The following is a 19,108-nucleotide window of genomic DNA, read 5'->3' as shown; positions in this document are numbered from 1 at the left end:
TGGAAACTAACTCTTATACATATAAAATACATGTTCATGAATATAGCACATATCGTACGAATATCATTTCTCAAGGGGACTCTAATTCCTTGACGAATCTAGCTATAACTGGAAACTAACTCTTATACATATAAAATACATGTTCATGAATATAGCACATATCGGCATAATGTCAGACAAAATCAAAGTTGAGAAGAATTCATGTATCCAAAGCATTCATTCGTTTGGAATTACGGTTTCCAAACATAGCCAAAGGAATCCTCACCCAATTATATTTTTTACCTTTTACCTTGTTGCAATTGAGTCTTATTATGTAGTCTCACATCACCCAACTATTAGTTATGTAAAAAAATCAAATATTATCTTGTCATGGTAATACCAAGCAAGTGTCCTTTCAATTGTTCACACATTTTAGTCACATGTTCCAAAGATCAAGACATCATGTTTATTAATTTGAAATCACTTTTACCAGTACTAGCATCCATGTCATAATCAACAGTGAACTCACAATCAGTAATCATAATACTACAACTAGCACCCACTTACACTCAAGTACATATCTGTTGTCTCAACACATATCATGTTAGTACAACTGTCTTGAAAAAGATCATTCCTTCATGTAGTCGTATAGACACATACTCATATCATGCAATTAATCGACCATTCAAACAACCTATAAACATACCATGTTAAAAAAACTAAATAGATGATGTAATCAAACTCATAGCTCAATGTATCTTAGGGGATGCTATCACATCTACACAATTCAGTCCATATTAGTATGACACAATATCACAATTATATTGACTCATACCCAAATATCATAACCATGACCATCTACACAAGCCAATCTAGATTAACATGATACATATAAAATCAAAATCTTAAATGCAATGACCATAATCGTCATGCATATGACCGCAATGCATATAACAACTAGTTACTATCATTCATGACTATTTGATGCATGTACATATGACCACACCGATTAACAAAAATCTATCATGCATGTAACCAAAACAACAGTAGAATGAAAGACATGCATATAAAAACCATTAATCATCATACCTACATGCCAAACATACAATACCTATATGACGATTTATTCTTGCCCCATGGTCTAGTGCCACAACTTTGCTCTGATGATCTGGATCTCCTACTCTATCTCAGCCAACACATCAACATCATAACATACCAACAACATCATGATGACAAAAACTGCAACATTGAATATCCTAATGCATGCATAACAATCACATAGACAACTAACTTGCATGCATGATACAAACATTTCGCCCATCTAGTCCAAGTGTTGAACCTGGGTGCTTTGATACCACCCTACGGTATTAGATATCACCCAAAGAGAATGGAAACGCACTTTGCTACCACCCTGTAATGCCCTCCTCCCACATTTACCCAATTTCATGAGTCCACTAGGGTAAATATGTGATGAGGGTTTATTATGAATCAACCTCCTAAGTACAATTAAGGAAGTGGAATTGATAAACTGAAACCAAACTGACCTTCCTGAGGAGCTACCGGACCCACAGGAGCTAAACCACCCCTCAAGGTGCCTAAACCCTAAGTCAAATTGATTTTTCTTGGACTTGGACTCCTAGTTGCATGCATTAGCCTACATCCATGTGGATATAGGCTTCCATTCACATGCATAGGCTTGCAAGTGAGTGATTGTAGTCCCAATTTCCCAATTCAGTGACTAAAATCATAAAATTTGTGCCACCTTTTTAGGGGTAGACTCCAAATCACTTCCTAGAACTTAACAAGACTTTCCAAGATAATGACTAACACAAATACATAGATTCTAACACAAAAATTAATTAAGGACTTGACCTAACCAAGCTTAACCATGACAAACATTTTGTCAAACCTATGGAAGAAATATAATCTACAGGTCATGAATGCATATATAAACATAGGGGTCTGAAACTTATTTGGTATTCACCAAAAAGGTCTAATTCCCTCTCATAATAGTTGCAATAACATTTTTTAGCCAATGCATTCATCAATCATTCATATATTCATTAAACATGTTACGAGTAATCGACATTGTACATCATAAAACCAACATAAAACCAACAAATAAGCATCATAGAAACTAACAAATAACCAACATATGTGACCATGGAAACCTATCAATAATATCACCATCATAATGAATACATATTCTCATTGATCACAATAGAAAATACCTTTTATTAAAGTATGAAAACTCCATCCATGTTAGGGACTTCCACGTACCACTCGACCGTAGATTGGGCTGAACCAAATCTTTCTTTCAGCCAATCATCCTCGTGCCATATTCTAAGAATGAATGTGAGATCTTGTGGAATAACCAAAACACAACGAAATCATGGTTTCTAGAGGCCAAAATGCTTCAACCCTCAACCAATGATTCCATCTCACGGCTGGACATCACTAACCATCACCATATCAGTCTCTACCCAAGTTGTTCATGGCTCCAGAGCATTTCTTCCAACCATGCTCTAGCACTAGTAACTCAACCCACAACTACCGCAGGGCTCAAGAGCGTTTGTCCAAATAAGGATTTAGGGCTAGTAACTCCACCCAACAAGGGCTCTAGATCATTTGTCCAACTAAGGCTTCTAGGACTAGTAACTCAATCCAAGCTGTTACAAGGCTTCTAGAGCATTTTTCCAGCCAAGGTTCCAAGAACTAATAACTCAAGCTACAAGCATAACGAAGATGAGAACTAATTAGAAAACAAATGGGAACACCCACAACACCATGACTATCCATGAAATGGCAAGGCTGGGTGAAACCAATGTCAATCTAGGGAATCCTCCATGCCAGTGACAACTCATAACCAAGAAACCACATGCATGTGTCATGCATGCCAAAACTAGCAAGGAAACCATACATGCAACTCGATACCTGCAAAGAAATCCAATTGTAGCCATTGATCCACCTAACCCCTTTGCGATCTCCTTCTTTTATTTTCCTTCTTCCTCCAAATCCATCGTATGCCAATGTGCTCCAAGGATGCTCTGATAATACTTTAAGTGTGCAAGAGTATGAGAAAAATAAGAGAATTAGAGAGCAGAAGAATGAATTGAAAAAATATAACACTGGAAAAAGCTAAGCCAAATGCCCTAAACTGATCCTCAAAAGTCTTTTTATTATTGAGGCCTCTATTTTCTTCAGTTTCCTTCACTTTTCCTTCAATTTCCCTCTCATGCAAATCTATGACCTTTCACTTTCCTTTTCTCCTATTTTCCAATATTTTCATAAATAAAATGTCAATTAATGTCTCTTTGCCTTTTTAATTCATTTTCCAATTTCCTTAGCAATAATAAACTGAAAGTGACACCCATGAGGATGTTTTTCCCTACGAAATCGATCTAATTTGACATATTCTTGCACAAGATAAACTTTTATGTGCAAAATTAATGTTAATTATGAGGAAAAAGTACTCTCTAATTTGAATAATTCAATTTTGCCTTGTAATGAAGGTTGGGCATGCATTTTTGTGAAGTAGGCCAAAATTTCATTACTTCACTAAAATTCACACAAAGGCTTCATTTATTGGTCAATCTTGTTAATTCACATAGTGGACTACGTATTTAATTATTTTATAGGCTTTTGAATTATTATGTATTTACTTTGATCCTTAAATAATTCTACTTTAGATTTCATACAACATTCTAAGTTTTGCTTCAACTTGTAGTATGTGAAAGTTGTGTATATTTTTTTCTTTAGCTTGCATTGTTATTTGTCAGACATGATGCAAGGTTATATTCTAAGGTTAGGTATTGTATAATTATGTAAAATATATCGATGGTATTACGCTCCCCAAAATATCAATCAAATCTTTGAAATATTAGGATTTAGCTATGAAAAGGACTGGAATAGTTTTAAATATGTTGGTATTCCAACATCATTGAAAGGGACCACTACTAAAGGCTGGCATAACATAGTTTCAAAAATTTAAAAGAAAATGGTTTCCTAGGTTTCTAGTTGGGTAAATTTGGTTAGCAGAGTGATCTTGATAAAATCCACCCTATCTTCTTTGTATATATTCTAGGGCTCAAACCTCTTTGCCCCTAAAGGAATCTTGGATCAAATTAGTAGGTATATAAGAAAGTTTATGTGGAAAGGTGGAAAAAAATGAAAAAAAAAACATCTCAGTTAATTGGGGCATGGTTAAAAGGTCAAAAGAGGATGGGGGTCTGGATGTAAAGGAATATCTTTGCATGCAATTATATTTAGGGGTAAACTTGGTTTGGAGACTACTAACAAAACCCTCTGAATGGTGGTCCCAAGTTCTACCAAAGAAATATCTTCCTTTCCTTAGAGAGATCCTTCAACAATACATCAAGACCACAAGATGACTTCGACAAGTGCCAAGATCCTCTTCACAAAGTCTTCAAACAGGATAACAAATGCAAGTTTGGTCCTCTCACTATACCACAAAATAGATCAGATCTCGAATAAATATATATACCAAAAATCTAAAAGAAATAGATCAAATTTCAAACAAATATATATGCCATATATCTCAAAGAACTAGATCATATCTTGAACCAATCTATATATATATATATATATATATATATATATATATATATATATTATGCCACAAATCTTAGACATCAGATCATAAGTATTATGAGCATATCTCAAACCTCTGACTTCATATCATAAGTGTACTGAGCAAATATCTAATCAATCATTCCATATCATAAATGTAATGAGAAGACCTTACAAATATCAGACCCCTTCACATAGAAGAGTAGATAAGTAATATATGTGTGTTTGAATTGCATGACAAGGAGAGAAAATTAACCTCTCTATATAGCCATCATGTGATCGAGATGAGAGAGTTTCGAGGCAAGATTTTACAAGGAATTACGAAGTAAAATAAGACATTAAATAGGAATCTAAAAAGGAACCTAAAAATTAAGCTAAAGTGGATGCTAAAAATAATTCCATAACGAGGAGAAAAATAAGACATCAAACAAGAAGCTAAAATGGAAGCTAAAAAGGAAGCTAAAGTGGACACTAAAAACTATGCCATAATGAGGAGAAAAATAGGATGTTACACATAAAGCTATACATGAAGCTCCATTAGGAGCTAAAGAAGAGGTTAAACTGGGTGTTTACGGCAGCACTAAAGTCTCTTTTATTTAGCACTGACTTTAGTGCCTATTGGATGTCATCGATGAACAAAATGCCAAAAAATAGCGTCGATTTTTTAAAAATGGTGGAGAAAAATACACTAAACATTTAGTGGAAGAAAAAAAGGGAGGAATGAAACACACTATATGGTTTAAAACATCGACTAACAACTAATTCTGTGATTAATCTAAAAGACAGTGTTAAAAATCATTATGGACCACAAAAGCCTGAGATGAAATAAAAAAAAGGTAGCTAAAGGGGAAGCTAATGAGAGGGATTTGCTAGAGTGAATGCAAAGAATGGGGTACACTTCCTTGGGTTTTGCAAAGCGAAGGGCAGCAAGAGGTTCCTAGTTGGAAGTGTTGTAGGAGTCATTGAACAACAAAATTCTTATGACATCAAATATTATATATGTATACATGTACACTAATATGATGTTTTGCATTGACAACAATGGAAAATAAAAGGGGGGGTGTTACAGCTCAATTTGGGCACATCAACCCCAACTTCTGGATCAGTACTATTAGGGTTTATCCATCTCTAATTCATTTGTTTCATTCCCTAATGAGGTCAATCTACATCATGCTTGCCTCCCAAGAGTTTCCATGACATTATTCATCCAAAAAGTACCCCTAAGGAGATCAGCGTAGGAAGCCTTCTATCAAGCTGCATTGCAATGCAGGAACTAGACTGATTGGGTGCACCGCAGTGCACCTAGCCTTTGTTTCACCTGCGCTAAGAAAGTTTTAACTAATTTTTTAAATGCATCCATTGAATTCATCATCCAATTGATGCTTCTAGAAGTTTCCAAGTTGGTTGAGCTCGCATTTGGATGAGGAAGAGGATTAATGAACCTCAATCCATTATCCCTTCCTCCATGGAACCACCTCCCAAATTTGGTAGAGCATTCATGAGGGCCATTAATGGCTTAACCTCCTCCATTCAGCTATAAATTGATCAAGCATTCAAAGGCTGGTCTAGGTTGGAATTTCTTGAGCTAAGGAGATGTTGTTTGAATGAGATTAGTGAGAGTATTGTAATGATGTTGAATTGTTGCTTCATGAGGAGAGAAGGGATTGAACTGGAAGGAGGACACTGAATCAAGCATGAACATTCATGGGTTGTAATCTTTCCTTTTATTAATAAAGAATTCAAAGCTTTTTCCATTCATGTTCTTATATGTATATCGTATTCTGGATTCTATGATATGTTTAATTAACAGATCTTTATTGTATGCTTTGATTGGTTTCTATCTCGGCTTGTGTGCAGGTACTTTCTAAGCGGATCAAGTACGGAAAAGAGCGGTAAAATCAGTCAAAGGAGAGAGGGAGTAAGCAAAAGCTTCAAGTTGTTTTTTCATCCTGCTTCTCTTATCTGTTGATTATAGAAAAGGTAGCGAATTACTTTGTCTGTTGTTTCTAGGCTAGCTACTAAGTCTAGAGGGTTAGGCGTTTATCCAAAAACACTAAATTTGCCCAAAACAAATTGGCGACTCCATTGGGGAGATCTTAACCCTTTTAATAGCTTGTCAGCCTCTTAAGACATTTCTACATACTATACTTGTGGTTGTTGATTTAATTTTAGTCTTCTTTCGTTGAAAATTGAGTCGAAACTATGTCAATTTACCTTCAGAATGGCTTACTCTCACCAGTGCGGTCCAATGAAGGACACAGTGCACTGCAGTGCACTTCCCACATATATCCAGTGTGATTCAGCACACTGTCCCTAACTTCTACATGGGCTGATCCCATGAGGGTTAGTTTCCCATCTAGGAACTGAAAATTTTTGCCAATTTTCTCTTGTTTGAATGAGTTGTTGAATGTCAATGATGTTTTGTCTCTGAAAATAGTTTTTACCTCCTTATTTGACCCGATTTAGACTGGATAGTTGGATGTTTTTTATGTATTTGTTTTATCATTTGCAATCCACTGTCGAAAGGTAGTTTTGATCGATTGTTTTGTCGATAGAAAGGTGTCGTAAAATCATCATTTTCTTCGAAAATGAAGTGTCATAAAGTCTTCCTTCATAAATAGTCAATTGATCTATTTGTGCATTTGATTTGTATTTTCATTTAAAGTGTCGAAAATCTTCATTTCTTTAAATCGGAAGTGTCGTACAGTCTTCCTTTCCCTTTAAAAGAAATTGTCACAAATCGTCATTTTTTATGAAAAGAGTTTTGAATCATTTGTGCATTAGTTTTTCTTATTGCATCATTCACATTAAGATAAACTGAAAAGAAATACATGCAATTTTCATTTTAGAGTTTGATTTTGTGTGTTCGAAAGGAATGGTTCAAGGAATTGCATTAGTTTGTGCTCTTTGTTGCTTGTTCAAAAATTACTTGTATGCTCTATCCCTCATAACTAGGATTTTAATTACTGAAATTAAATGGAAAAAGTGCTTCTCATCCTAGTTGCATTCTTAGGAATTTCGGAAAACATCTCGTGGTGAACCTTCAAAGGCAAATTTTAAGCAAGATCAACCTAAAATTTACATCAATTAATCTAATAACACATTGGAACTTAACAAAAAACATCTAGAGGTCTAGGCTAGAGACATGTTCCGGTGTCTTTAAACCTAGTGGTTGTCGTTTCACTGAGGTTGGGTGATTCCTCCTCTCTGATTTGATAAGTGCTAGTATGGACTTGTGCTCCCTATACCATCGAGTATATGGTGGGAGACCCCAATAGGTTGAAATACTTTATCCCTAGGAAGCCGAGTCTGCCGCCTTACCGATCACAACGCACCGAACACAACATTCGAGAAGATTGACTGCCGTACGTAAAGTCCTTGGTCATTTCTCTTTCATTTATCACCAAGGTGTATATTGCAGTTTTGTGATTTGTCTGGTAAACCCTCTTGTCTAGAATCTCCAGAGTAGTCACTTTCATTCCTTTTTTACTCTTTAAAAGTAAAAGGATCATCTGAGCACTTGTCCTTTCAGGCTCATTAAACATCGAAGGTGACTAGAGTCATCTTTTGTTTTTTCTCGACTCTTTAAAAATGAAAAAGTGAAGTTGTGTTCCAGTGTGGTGAAAATTAATTGACCATGGATAACATCCCCCATTCTTGCTCCTTAGTTGATCTTAGGTTGAAACATATGGCGACAAATCTGGAGTCCACCAATCAAGGAATTCCTTTTGATGGGAATCCTAGTCCTTTTCCTCCATTTGGAAATATTGGTGCTCCATATATGGCCACATTGTCCCTTCCGAGATTTACCATTGTCTTTCCAGTATGGTATTTTTCAACCTCCTTGTTCAAAATGTCATGATTTCTCCACAACTGAGTACTCCTCCAACTGGACAAAATCAACCTCCAGTTTATCCTAAAGTTGACCCTTTGCCTTCTTCCTCAATTGTTTCTTCCTCCCCTTCTTCCTCTTCGCCTGGTGAAAGTATTGGTACTAGTAACCAGGTGGCTAAGAAGAAGAAGAAAGGGAAGAAGAAGAAGAAGAAGCAAATTCAGCAAAGGGGCAACCAAGCAACCATTGCTTTGAATGCAACATCTGATGAGAAATTTCTCGTCAAGCCTCACAAAGTTCGATATCCATGCAAACTTTGTGCGGGAGACCATCTTCTTCGAAATTGTCCTGATATTCGACTCAGATTTAGAAGAATGGTCTTCTCGTTCACAAGGTCTTGTGTCATCAACTTCTAGAGATCATGTTAGCAACACACCATCAACTAGTGGTAGTAAAGACCATGGAAAGAAGGACAAACTTAAGTTTCCATGTAGGTTATGTTAAGGGAATCACCCCATTCACCTTTGTCCCTAACTCAATGAGGCCAAGAAAGCGTTGGATAACCGTCCTGCTTCGTCGCAGTAACTTCAATCTGGTTACAGGAAACTCCCCCTAAATCCTTCACTAGTTGATGAACTGACTAACAAAAATCAACCGTCGGTCAAACCCACTCTCTATGAAAGTGAATCCTATGAGTCTATACCTGACCCAAATCGATAGGTCAAGGAAATAGTTGACCTGATTTCACCTTCAAATAATCGTACCTTTCCCGAAGAGGGTGAATATGATACCACTCAAGTTATTTTTGTTGCTTCAGATTCTAATGAGCTTGGGGGCAGTCCTCCCATTCCATCAAGATAGGAGGAAAATCCTCCTGCTCTCTTAAATCAAGGGGTTATTCCTCCCATTTCTACAGTACCCCCTCCAAGTAGTCTAGTCACTTCCTTTGATTAGAATCGACTGGCAGGATTCTGTCTTCCTTCTTATGTGCCTTTCCATATCATAGTACAAGTTTGTAATATGATTGTATATGGAACTATTATAGATGAATGTTAATTAGTGAGTATCCTTTCCTCAATTTCTTGGCAAGTGCTCGGTTCGCTACCGCTTGTGCCTGTTACCCAGAATCTGTTGGCTTTTAACAGAGGAACTAGTCAACCATTAGGGATCCTCCCTCAGTTACCTATTACTTTGGGAGGAAAAATCATTTATCTGAACGTGATGGCAGTCCCAGGCCCTTTAGATTATAACTTACTTCTAGGGCGCAACTACGTTTATGGAATGGGAGCTATTGTTTCCACACTCTTTCGAGTGATGTGTTTCCTACATGAAGGCAGAATTGTCATTGTTGAGCAACTTTCATTTCCCGGTACAAATATGGCTTCCAGTCAACCATCTTCCCTAAATTGTCCTTTTGTGCCAATCGTATCATCCCCGCCATGGGTTAATTATGTGGCAACTTGTTCAATACCTACACAAATTAACGATCAATTCAGTGATGTTGTATATTATGTACCGGGGCATTGGAACCAGATCTCTCCTTCATGACTTCTTATGAGTTGTGATTGACAGCCCCGAGGATAGTTCATTGTCTTGTGTCAACCTCATTAAAAAATGAAACAAGCGCCATGAGGATAGTTCTTTTACTGTGTCAACCTCATTAAAAAATGAAACAGCTCCCACGAGGATAGTTCTTGGTCTTGTGTCAACCTCGTTAAAAAATGAAACAAGGAATTCGAGGAGAGTTCATTGTCTTGTGTCAACCTCGTTAAAAAATGAAACAAGGAATACGATGATAGTTCCTTGTCTTGTGTCAACCTCATCAAAAAATGAAACCAAGGAATCCGAGGATAGTTTGTTGTCTTGTGCCAACCTCATTAAAAAATGAAATCAAGGAATCTGAGGATAGTTCGTTTTCTTGTGTCAACCTCGTTAAAAAATAAAACAAGGGTCTATGAGGATAGTTCCTTGTCTTGTGTCAACCTCATTAAAAAGTGAAACAAAGTTCCAAGTTCTAATTCGAGTCTTTGATCAGATATCATAAAATCCCAGTGAATTCTTTCACTTGATCTCGTAAAAGAACCTTCATTCCATCCACTTGATAGCCACGAGTAGTCTACTTAGGTGAATGTAATGAAGCTTGGGGGGCATGTACCTAGTGGTAAAGTTAAGTTTCCCTGTGGGTCATGTGAAGGGAATCACCCCATTCACCTTTTTTCCTATCTAGACGAAGCCAAAAAGCTATTGGATAACCGTCCTGCTTCATCGCAGTGACTTCCATCTGGTTACCAGAGACTCTCCCTCTCATCATGCTGGGAGCATGTAAACTAAATCCAAGCATAGTTCTTCATTTCAAGCTTGTGTAAAAATGAAACTGAATCCAAGCATAGTTCTTTGTTTGAAGCTTGTGTAAAAATGAAACTGAATCCAAGCATAATGCTTCGTTTTAAGTTTGTGTAAAAATGAAATTGAATTCAAGCATAGTTTTTCATTTCAAGCTTGTGTAAACATGAAACTGAATCCAAGCATAGTTCCCTATGGTTCAATCTTGTTTAAAAATTAACCCATTTCCATTTTAACCCTTGTGATTTCCATTCTATCAACCTTTTCTATCAGATGAACCTTGGTTGTTTCATTCCATCACCACCATCCCTTTGGCCGATCATACACTTTCACTTGGTTGTTTTACATTTTTGAGGAACAGTTGCAATGAGTGGTCTTATTAGCCAACCTCTTCACATAAATCAATGTGTTTTGAGAAGTTCCAACATCATCGGAACCAGTTGCTACCATAGACACGACTCGGTCCTCAAAATAGAGTCCTCTTTAAGCTCTTTTCAAACTCTCTAAACATGAAAAATTTGTCGAGCGCTTGTCGTTTCTAGCTCATTAACGAATTAAAATCGATATCTACTCAGTATAGTTTTACCCCTTCTTCGGGCTGAGATAGATTAAGTACGAAAAAGGTACTCATTGATCGAACATGGTCAATAGGTTCTCTCTTGTATTATTTTATGCTTTTTCGGACCTGAGAGACAAATTTACGAAAAAGAACTTGTGGAGTTTCCTTTTAGTCCCTTTCAGACTCTCTAAATATGAAAAGGACCGAGTTATCTTTGTCATTAAACTCGTTAAAAACATAAAATATCAACAAACTTGTCCATCTATACAAGACTGAGTTTCACCTTCACCAGACACGTTAAAGCATCAAATAGCGATGGATTCGCCCAAAGGGTGAAATTATACAACAATCATATGTTATCCTCCTCAAGCTTGATACAAAATAAAGAGGTACTGGTCAGAAATGACTAGGGAAAATGGAAAAAGCCGAGAAAACTTTATGGTAGAAGGCCGCTCTTGAACATGACACTTTCACTTCATCTCCGTGACTATTTGGGTTGGGTTATCTGCTTGACAGTTATCATACTTATGGTCTATCACACCATCCATAACTTTTGTTTTGGGTCAATGCTACCAATTCATTTAGACTACTTGGGTTGGGTTATCAACTTGATGGTTATCACACCGTTGGTCTATCATACCATCCATTACTTTGTTTTGGGTTAATGCTACCAATTCACTTCAGTGTCATCGATATGTTCAAGAGAAGTCATTCAGTTGAAAACTTCATCCTTTGCAATACAATAAACCTTTATTTTCATGCCCTCCATTCCTGAACCTTGTGCCGTCAGCCGATATTTCATCTCCAAAATCATTTACCTCATTTCGTGTCGTTGATGTGGGATACATCAAGGCCCTCCTGCGATGAGTCGCTTCTTGTCAACATCAGCACATCATCCAAGAAGTTGACTTAGAAACACCCCTTCAGTACCTTGAGGCTTGCATACATCAATGGTAGGTTTCTCGCTTCCAGCGATAGGTTGACATCACTAGCCTTCGACCGAAAGACTTCGTATGGTGTTCGGCATCAAATCATTTATTCACACCATGTGAAATTTGAATAAAAGATCGCTTATACCTCTGTAATAATTTGCAACTCAAACAAAAAAAATGTTAATCATGATTCCATAGACTCTAATATTAGATCGAAGACCCACCATATTCCAAAAAATTGATATGAGGAAGTTTGATGGCAAGGATCCCACAACATGGATATTGCAGATGGAGCAATTTTTTAATCTCAATAATGTGCAAAGCAACACTTTTTTTAGCCAATTGATAAGTCTCAAACAAAAGGGTTCAATAATGGAGCATATTGAGGAGTTCCAAAAATTGAACATAAAAAATATTCCAGAGCATAGGATTGATATGTTCATAGGGACTTTTAAAGGATAACGCCACTTTGGTGAAAAATCGAATGAAACAACAGGTAGATCAACATCGTAGTGAAAAATGTTTTGATGTAGGTGATTGGGTATTTTTACTACTACATCTCAAGTAAGCTATTTATGAGAAGAAAATGTTGGCAATACTACATGCACTTAAGAAATGGCGACCTTACCGAATGGGAAGACACTTCAAGGTAAAAATGGATCATGATAGTCTTAAATACTTTTTAGAACAAAGATTATCCTCTGAAGAGCAACAAAATTGGGTCACAAAGATGTTGGGTTATGACTTTGAAATCATCTACAAAAAAGGGAAGCAAAATGTGGTGGCAGATGCACTCTCAAGAAAGGATGAGGATGTGGAAGCATTGTTGTGCGCCATTTCTATTATCGAACTAGATTGGATAAATGAAGCAAGGGATGAATGGAAGAAGGACGAAGAAGTGTGTCCACTTATTCAAAAGTTGCAAAAGATCCCAATTCAAACAATATTGCCAGAAATTGAAGAGGAAGGAAAAATCATATTGGAACTTGGAGTGGTCACAGAAACAAGAACCCGACAGCTACAAAATCGATCAATTTTAGAGTATCACATCAAGTGGAAGATCTTACCTGCTAAAGATTCCACATGGAAGGACAAGAATTTTATACAAAAGCATCAAGAACTACTCAAGCATTGAGGACAACACTTTTTGAAGGAGAGGGGCATGTTAGGCCCCTATACTACTAGTGTAACCCCTTATTATTATTAGTACAACCCCCTTATTATATTGATGTACCCATGCAGTGCCCATATTGTTACTATTGTGCCCCATAGAATCCCACCATTATTATTGTTATTGTGCCCTTACATTATTATTGTTATGTCGGCTCTGATTATATTATGACCCCTTAGACTCCTATATATAGGAAGGAGGTCTTTTCATTTGTATCATCTAAGAATTATTCATTTATGTAATGTAAAGGAGGTTTCCCCCTCGAAGAGGCTGAATTCTAAGGCGTTTGTCTCTCTTTTCTATCTTTTTGTGAGTTTGTTTCATAACAGTTCTGCAGTACCTTGAGGGTCATTATCATTATCAGTGATTCCTCTTGTGTCTGTTAACGTCTCACATCATTGGCTAGTAATCAAACAATGTCTCTCCATGTTCGACTTTAGATCATCTATTCACATGGTTAGACTTGCACATTGAGTGAAGATTGAATAAGATTGAAGACCCTAGATCTAGTTTCATCCATCCGGGTTGCGATATCTTTTCAGGAGTACTATATCAAATGTATAATGGCCTTACATTCATGGTCATACATTCATGGGTCTATATATGTAGACAACTATATTTGTACATGTAATGAAAGTTTATAAGTTGAGCATGGGTATGCCTTCCCTCATCTAGTTCGTGAAAAAAAATCAAATTATCACGATATTTGTATTGTAACTGTCGGGCGGATAAATCGTCTTTGCGGACAAGACCGATCTCCCTAGTATCTAATGATATCTAGCGACAAACAAACCAAACAAATTCTATCTTTCTCTAAATATGCAGTTTATAAATAAAGGCCAACAAGTGTTTTAGGCCTACCTCAGGTCCAGTGCTAGTTTGTGGAAGCCACGCTCTGTTTGTCCAAATGAGCTCCCTTTTAAAGAATCTGCAAACACAAACAAGCACACATATCAAATAGCACCTGCATAGCCAATATAATAAACCATATTTATCATGATGATCAAGGAATTCATGAAATAAACCATAGAAGACAATTTATTGAGAAAAATGAATCTAATTGTATTAACTTTAATCAAAGAAGAACTTTACAACCTTGGTGCCTTAATGTTGTACAAGCTCCTCCCAGGCTCCAGCAAGAATCTCCTCTACTTTGACAAGTTTCACTCTCTTCCCAATGAAGCCAAAAGGTATGTAATCTCTCCTCTCAAGCTTAACTAGGAAGTCTCAATTCCAACAGCATTTACCCTAAAAAATGTTCAGCTTTCAACCTCCCTAGCAACCAGCCCAATGCCTCAATTTATAGTGCAGAGGAGGGAAGTTACTAGGTCCACCTTCAAAGGGATAGAGCCCTCCTTCAAAGGGATAAGCTCCTCTCATCAAGGGGTTAGCTCCTTTAGTTATGGGATGCATGAACCACCTAGGAGCAAACCAACCACGTCAAGATTCCTTCTAGAAGCATCTAGAATTAACCCAAAGTGAGTTTTTAAGAATAAACTTGCGCCTTTTTGACTTTCACAGGGGTCCGCACCCACTCCTTTAGAGACAGAGCGGGCAGGTCCGCAAGTAACATGACCAAGGGGTGCGGGACCGCAGGTAATGGTAAGAGAAAGTGCAGAACCCGAGTTTTATAGATTTGTAAAGACTTTCTCTCATTTTTAAAGCTTGACATGAAGAGCTAAGGTTTGAGACTTGCAAAGGGGGACAATATGAGTGGTGATAGACTTACACTGACTGCAGAAAGTCATGGTGACAATATTTTGTGTAACAGATTGCCCCCTAAAGTGCGAAGTCTGTAGTAGATGAGGATTTCATTTATCATCTAAGAAGAGTGAAGTACTTTATCATTTCGAGGATCATCCTGTGGAGAGCCTGGTTGGAACCTGTAAAAACATTCAATGCAAAATATATATATGAGATCATATCATCGCTGAGGTAGGCATTCCCATACTCAGATCAAAACTGACTAGAAAACTAACTAAACTACTCTGATATAGGAATGATCTTATAATACATCACTAGTATAGACACATGTAGACACAGTATGGACGTAGCCATCTGTTTATGAATAGTCCATTGTATAATGAATACAAAATTCCTCGCAGCCTGGATGGTGGAAACTAGATCCAGGGTCTTGATTTCTACTTCCCGAAATAGTATGATTCTATCCATGTGAATGAATGTGTTGAAGTCGAACATGGTAGAAACCACTTGATTACCAGTCAATGATGTAAACTGTTAACAAGTGTGAGAGAAACCACCAGTAATGTCAATGGCTCTTAAAGTACTCAGTACAATCCATGAAATGTGAATAGATGTGTTGATGTCGAACATGTCACAGAGTCCTTTGATCGAAGGTCAATGATGCAATCTATTGTTGAAGGCAAGAAACCTGCCATTGAGGCATGCAGATCCTAAGGTACTGACGATTTCTAGGTAATGAGCTGAAGTCGATAGAGAGCGATCCGTCTTAGGCAAGCCCACAACACGAAATCATAGATCAAGTTTGAAGAAATATAGTTGCAAGGACTGACTCAAGGATGGTCAAGATGGATGACAGATATTTTGCAGATGAATGGTTTATTTGCACTGACCTCTTGAACACATAATGACACAGCAGATGGTTTGGTGACAATTGACCCAAAGTTAATACCCAGAAACCGGCTGAAGACTTTTAATATGGTTTGATCAACTGTTAGGCAAAGGATTTCCCAACCCAGGTGAATAAAAAGTGTCGTGTTCAAGAGTGGTTAAATGTTTTTCTGAGACACAAAGTATGACAAACAGGCTCATTTTTCTCTCTTTTCCCCCACCATTTCTGGCAAGTACCTCTTTATTTTTTAACAAGCTTGAGGAGGATAACATTTGCTTGATTATAAGCTCATCCTTCGGATGAGTCCAACTTAGTTTAAATTCGAACCCTAAGAAGGAGTGGTCCGCTCCTGCTTGTAATTGAACAGGTCCTTTACTGTTAAATTTTAACGAGTCCAATATAGGAGAAACTCGGCGTTTTTCAATTTTAGGGAGTCGGAAGAAAAACTTAAGAAAACTCCATGGTTGTCCTTTTTCGTAAATTTGTGTCTCCCAAGCCCGAAAAAGTATAAAATAATACTCGAGAGAACCGCTTGACCATTACGATCAAGGAGTACTTTTCATAATTAGTGGCCCTGATCCGAAAAAGTAAAAAAAGCGATCAAGGACACGTCGTTTTATAACCAATATCGAACTTGAAACGACAAAAGCCCGGCAATATTTTCATGTTTATACGGTTAGAAAAGAGCTGTAAGTGGACCGTCCTTTTAATTCTGTTTTAACGAGTTTAAAAAGGAAAAACTCGGCAATATTTTCATATTTCATGAGTCAAAAAAGAGCTTAAAGAGGACTCGTCCTAGAGGAACGAGTGGTATAAAGGGTAGCAACAGGTTCCGGCAATGGAGGAACTGCTCAAAACATGTAATAGTTAATAGGCTGGCTAATAAAACCACTCATAGATGCAGTCCCTCAGGAAGGGTAAACAACCAAGTGAAAGCATATGATCGGCCAAAGAGAAGGTGGCGATGGAATGAAAACAACCAAGGTTCATCTAACAAAATTTAGCGGATAAAAACGGCAATCACGAGATGTAAATCAGGTATAGGTTCATTTTTACACAAGCCTGAACCATAGAGAACTCTGCTTGGATTCAGTTTCATGTTTACGCAAGCTTGAAACGAAAAACTATGCTTGTTATAAGTTCGCATGCCCCCAACATAATGACGTAAAACGAGGTACATGCCCCCCAAGCTTCATTGCATTCAACCAGATGGGTGGAATTAAGGTTCACTTTCGGGATCTTGGAAAGACAGGGAGTTGTTTCATTTTTTATTCAGGTTGACACAGGAAAAGAACTATCCTCAAAACCCTTGTTTCATTTTTAAACGAGCTTGACACAAGACAAGGAACTATGCTCTAAAATCCTTGATTCATTTTTTAACGAGCTTGACACAAGACAAGGAACTATGCTCAAGTCTACTCTCTACAATCTACCTAACAAGAAACTATGCTCTAAAATCCTTGATTCATTTTTTAACGAGCTTGACACAAGATAAGGAACTATGTTCAAGTCTACTCTCTACAATCTACCTAACAAGAAACTATGCTCTAAAATCCTTGATTCATTTTTTAACGAGCTTGACACAAGACAAGGAACTATGCTCTAAAATCCTTGATTCATTATTTAACGAGCTTGACACAAGACAAGGAACTATGCTCAAAAATCCTTGTTTCATTTTTTAACGAGCTTGACACAGGACAAGGAACTATGCTCAAGTCTACTCTCTACAATCTACCTATATAACCTACTGATTCATTTTTTTTAATGATGTTGACACAAGAAAAGAACTGTCCTCATACCTGATTCATTTTTTTAATGAGGTTGACTCAGTAACAGGAACTATCCTCATACCTAATTCATTTTTTAACGAGGTTGACACAGGAAAAGAACTGTCCTCATACTCACTGATTCATTTTTTAAAGAGGTCGACACAGTAAAAGGAACTTTCCTCGACCAACTGATTCATTTTTTAACGAGGTTGACACAGAAAAAGAATGGTCCTCATACCTGATTCATTTTTTAACGAGGTTGACTCAGTAACAGGAATTATCCTCTGACCAACTAATTCATTTTTTAACGAGGTTGACACAGGAAAAGAACTGTCCTCATACTCACTGATTCATTTTTTAACGAGGTCGACACAGTAAAATGAACTTTCCTCGAACCAACTAATTCATTTTTTTTAATGAGGTTGACACAGGAAAAGAACTGTCCTCATACCTGGTTCATTTTTTAACAAGGTTGACTTAGTAAAAGGAACTTTCCTTGAACCAACTGATTCATTTTTTAACGAGGTTGACACAGGAAAAGAACTGTCCTCATACTCACTGATTCATTTTTTAATGAGGTCGAGAAAGTAAAAGGAACTTTCCTCGAACCAACTGATTCATTTTTTTTAATGAGGTTGACACAGGAAAAGAACTGTCCTCATACCTGGTTCATTTTTTAACAAGGTTGACTCAGTAATAGGAACTATCCTCTGACCAACTGATAAGTCGTTCTTGCGGACAAGACTGACCTCCCTAGTATCTATGGATATCTAGCGACAAGCAAACCAAACAAATTCTATCTTTCTCTAAATATGCGATTTATAAATAAAGGCTAATAGATGTTTTAGGCCTACTTTGGGTCTAGTGCTAGTTTGTGGAAGCCACGCTCCGTTGATCCAAATGAGCTCCCTTTTAAAGAATCTACAAACACAAACAAGCACACATATTAAATAGCACCTGCATAGCCAATATAATAAACCATATTTATCATGATGATCAAGGAATTCATGAAATAAACCATAGAAGACAATTTATTGAGAAAAATGAATCTGATTGTATTAACTTTAATCAAAGAAGAACTTTACAACCTTGGTGCCTTGATGCTATACAAGCTCCTCCCAGGGTCCAACAAGAATCTCCTCTACTTTGACAAGTTTCACTCTCTTCCCAAAGAAGCCAAAAGGTATGTAATCTCTCCTCTCAAGCTTAACTAGGAAGTCTCAATTCCAACAGCATTTACCCTAAAAAATGTTCAGCTTTCAACCTCCCTAGCAACTAGTCCAATGCCTTAATTTATAGTGCAATGGAGGGAAGTTACTGGGTCCACCTTCAAAGGGATA

This window comes from Pinus tabuliformis, chromosome X (assembly GCF_031772625.1).
Source record: "Pinus tabuliformis cultivar Carrire ecotype Pingquan chromosome X, CPIR1, whole genome shotgun sequence".
NCBI lineage: Eukaryota > Viridiplantae > Streptophyta > Pinopsida > Pinales > Pinaceae > Pinus > Pinus tabuliformis.
The sequence above is the reverse complement of the archived record's forward strand: the minus strand, read 5'-3'. Positions refer to the sequence as shown.